This window comes from Arachis stenosperma, chromosome 9 (genome assembly GCF_014773155.1).
Source record: "Arachis stenosperma cultivar V10309 chromosome 9, arast.V10309.gnm1.PFL2, whole genome shotgun sequence".
Classification (NCBI taxonomy): Eukaryota; Viridiplantae; Streptophyta; class Magnoliopsida; order Fabales; family Fabaceae; genus Arachis; species Arachis stenosperma.
In genome coordinates this window covers 98,919,306-98,923,780 of record NC_080385.1, presented here as the reverse complement: position 1 = coordinate 98,923,780, position 4,475 = coordinate 98,919,306, and positions in this window count along the sequence as shown.

Below are 4,475 nucleotides of genomic sequence, written 5' to 3'. Positions count from 1 at the left end.
TTAGAAAATAAAAAGGGATAGAAATACTTATGTAAATAAATAGTGGGAATTTCAGATAGGCGTGTGGAGATGCTGGAATCCTTTCGAATCTCTACTTTCTTATTGCTTTCATCCAATCCTTCTTACTCCTTTCCATGGCAAGCTGTATGTAGGGCATCACCATCATCAATGGCTACTTTTAATCCTCTCGGGAAAATGGTCCTATGCGCTGCCACTGCACGGCTAATCGTCTGGAGGCATCACCCTTGTTGATGGCTACATCCCATCCTCTCAGTGAAAATGGTCCAAATGCTCTGTCACAGCACGGCTAATCATCTGTCGGTTCTCAATCAGGTTGGAGTAGAATCCCTTAATTCTTTTGCGTTTGTCATCACGCCCAGCCTTCAGGAGTTTGAAGCTCGTCACAGTCATTCAATACCGGAATCCTACTCGGAATACCACAGACAAGGTTAGACTTTCCGAATTCCCGTGAATGCCGCCATCTATCTAGCTTATACCACGAAGATTCTGTTGGGGAATCTAAGAGATATGCGCCCGGCCTAAGGTAGAACGGAAGTGGTTGTCAATCACGCGCGTTCATAGGTGAGAATGATGATGAGTGTCACGGATCATCACATTCATCAAAGTGTTGTGCAACGTATATCTTGGAATAAGAATAAAAGAGAATTGGATAGAAAGTAATAGAGATTGTATTGAAACTTGAGGTACAGCAGAGCTCCACACCCTTATTCTATGGTGTGCAGAAACTCCACCGTTGGAAATACATAAGTGAAAGGTTCAGGCATGGCCGAATGGCCAGCCCCCTAAAACGTGCTCAATGGCCTCCTAAGATGAAGAATAATACAAAACTGAGACCAAAGATGAAACGTGGTCAAAAGACGTCTAATACAATAGTTAAATGTCCTATATATACTAGACTAGCTACTAGGGTTTACATGAGTAAGTAATTGATGCATAAATCCACTTCCGGGGCCCACTTGGTGTATGCTTGGGCTGAGCTTGATCTATCCACGAGCTGAGGCTTCTCTTGGAGTTGAACTCCAAGTTATAACGTGTTTTGGGCGTTCAACTCCGGATCATGACGTGTTTCTGGCGTTTAACTGCAGACAGCAGCATGTACTTGGCGTTCAACGCCAAGTTACGTCGTCAATTTCCGAATAAAGTATGGACTATTATATATTGCTGGAAAGCTCTGGATGTCTACTTTATAACGCCATTGAGAGCGCGCCATTTGGAGTTTTGTAGCTCCAGAAAATCCATTTCGAGTGCAGGGAGGTCAGATTCCAACAGCATCAGCAGTCCTTTTGTCAGCCTTTTTCAGAGTTTTGCTCAAGTCCCTCAATTTCAGCCAGAAATTACCTGAAATCATAGAAAAACACACAAACTCATAGTAAAGTCCAGAAATGTGAATTTAACATAAAAATTAATGAAAACATCCCTAAAAGTAGCTTGAACTTACTAAAAACTACCTAAGTGTTTCAGGCTTCATAGGGCAGAAATGGCTTAGAGAATGGAGAGAAAGCTTGCAAAAATGGAAGGAGCACAAGAAATTAAGGAGATGACCAACAAGAAGCGACGCGGACGCATGGCTCACGCGACCGCGTGAAATGGAGGAAATCGCAGTGACGCGCTCGCGTGCCTAATGCGAACGCGTGGATTGGAAGTTGCACAAGTGACGCGAACACGTGGACGACGCGTACGCGTGGCAAGGAAAAATGCTGAATGACACACACGCATGGACGACGCGTACGCGTGACATGCGCGACCTGCAGAATTAACAGAAAACACTGGGGGCGATTTTGGTCCACGTCTTGACCCAGATTTCGGCCCAGAAACACAGATTAAAGTCAGGAAAAATGTAGAGACTCAACATATCAGATCATACACACAATTTTAGGTTTAGATATAGTTTTTAGAGAGAGAGGTTCTCTCCTCTCTCTTAGGATTTAGGATTAGGATTCCTCTTAAAGGAATTAGGATTTCATCTTCTTCAATCACAGGTTCAATGTTCCTTTTATTTATTTTTCCAATTTAATCTATGAACCTTTTCATGTTAGATTTGAATATTCTAATTTAAGGTATTTCAGTTATAAGATTGTTTTATTTATGCCATGGATGCTTTCGATTTATCCAAATTATTTTCATTCGAGTAGATTTTCTTCCCTTTTGGTTTTGGTTAATTAATTGGTAACACTTGAGTTATCAAACTCAACAGTGGTTGAAATTGGCAATTGCTGATTGAATTGGATCGCTCTAAAGTTGATTAGGACTTGAGGATCAATTTAATTAGTCCACTTGACTTTCCTTTATTTAATAAGGGATAACTAAGCGGGATTAAAACCTAATTTCATCACACCTGATAAGGATAACTAGGATAGGAATTTCAATTCTCATACCTTGCCAAGAGTTTTCTTAATTATTAATTTATTTTTCTTGCTATTTAAATTACTTGTTCTCTATTTCAAAAACCCAAAAATATATCTTTTTACATAACCAATAATAAATCATACTTCCCTGCAATTCCTTGAGAAGACGACCCGAGGTTTGAATACTTCGGTTAATTATTTTTATTGGGTTTGCTTAAGTGACAAACAAAACTTTTGTAAGAAAGGAATTCTTGTCGGTCTAGAAGCTATACTTAGAACGGGAATTTATTTGTGAAAATTCTAGATCACGCGAGAATTTCGTTCTTCATCGACCTGCCCACTATCTCATTTACTAAGGAAGATGCTCAAGGGGTAACACTTGGGCATGATGACCCGTGGTGATAACTATAATCCTAGCAAACGCTAACCTTTACAAGACCCTGATAGATCAGGGTAGTTTGGCCGACATCTTATTCAAACCCGCCTTCGATAAACTCAGGCTAGAAGAGAAGGATATAAAGGCATACCCCGACAGTCTCTTCGGATTGGGAGATACGCTGATCCAACCTTTAGGATACATCTCGTTATACACCCCTTTTAGAAAGGGTGTAAGATCAAAGACACTAAACATCGATTACATCGTAGTCGATGTAGATTTGGCTTACAATGCTTTAATAGGTCGGGCCACCTTGAACTGACTTGTAGTTGTTGTTTTCACCTCTGATCTCTGCATGAAATTTTCCACAACAGAAGGGATTGCCATTATAAAAGGGGACCAAAAGTTATCACAAAAATGCTACAATGAAAGTCTTAGCTTGAAAGGTAATCCAGGGGCAAAGAAGTCAACACCATTGAATTAGGAGGGGTCCGAACTCAGGAAGAATTGCACCCCCAACCTGAGAGAAAAATAGAAGAGGTACAAATTAGAGAGCATCTTGACAAAACAATAAGCATAGGGGTAAACCTGGAGGGAAGCCTGAAGGAATAACACGTTAAACTGTTGAGGAAAAACTTGGATCTCTTCGCATGGAAAGCTTCCGACATGCCCAGTATAGATCCCGATTTGATGTCCCATAAACTTGCAATATATTCGGGCTCTTGAACTATTCAGCAGAAGCATAGGAAGCTCGGACCCCAAGGAACACAGGTCGTAGAAGAGCAAGTACAAGCCTTGTTAGTGGCAGAGTTTATAAGGGAGGTAAAATATCTACCGTGGTTAGCTAACATCCTGTTAGTGAAAAAATAAAACGGAAAGTGGAGAATGTGTGTTGGTTATACTGACCTAAATAAAGCCTTCCCTAAGGATCCCTATCCACTCCCTATCATTGATGCTCTGGTCGACTCAGCCTCAGGATATAGATATTTATCCTTTATGGATGCCTACTCGGGATACAATCAAATCCTGATGTTTAAGCCGGATCAAGAGAAGACCTCGTTCATAACTCCAAAGGCTAACTATTGCTACATAGTAATGTCTTTTGGATTAAAGAACGCGGGGGCTACATACCAACGATTAATGAACAAAGTGTTTTCCTCTCACATAGGAAAATTCATGGAGGTGTACGTGGACGACATGCTTCTTAAGACCAAAGAGGATGCGACACTATTGTCCGACCTCTCCGAGGTATTATCTTCTCTAAGAAAGCATGAAATAAGGTTAAATCTCTCAAAATGCACCTTTGCAGTAGAAGCTAGGAAGTTCCTAGGGTTCATGTTAACCCAAAAAGGTATAGAAGCAAACCTGGACAAATGCCAGGCTATACTCAACATGAAGATCTCGACTAGTGTCAAAGAGGTCCAACAACTAAATGGAAATTTGGCAACTCTATCTGGATTCTTAGACTGATCAGCCTTGAAATCACTCCTCCCCTTTACTCAATCTTAAGGAAAGTGAAGCAATTCGAATAGATCCCAGAATGCGAATGAGCCTTTCAAGACTTCAAAGCATTCCTGAGACACCGACTCATACTTACCCGACCTATCAAAGGAGAATAGCTCGTGCTGTATTTAGCAGTGGAAAGCCAAGCTATAGCTTTAACCCTGGTCCGAGAAGACGAAAAGGGGCAGCAACCTATATATTTCATCAACAAAGCCCTATAGGGTAAAGTT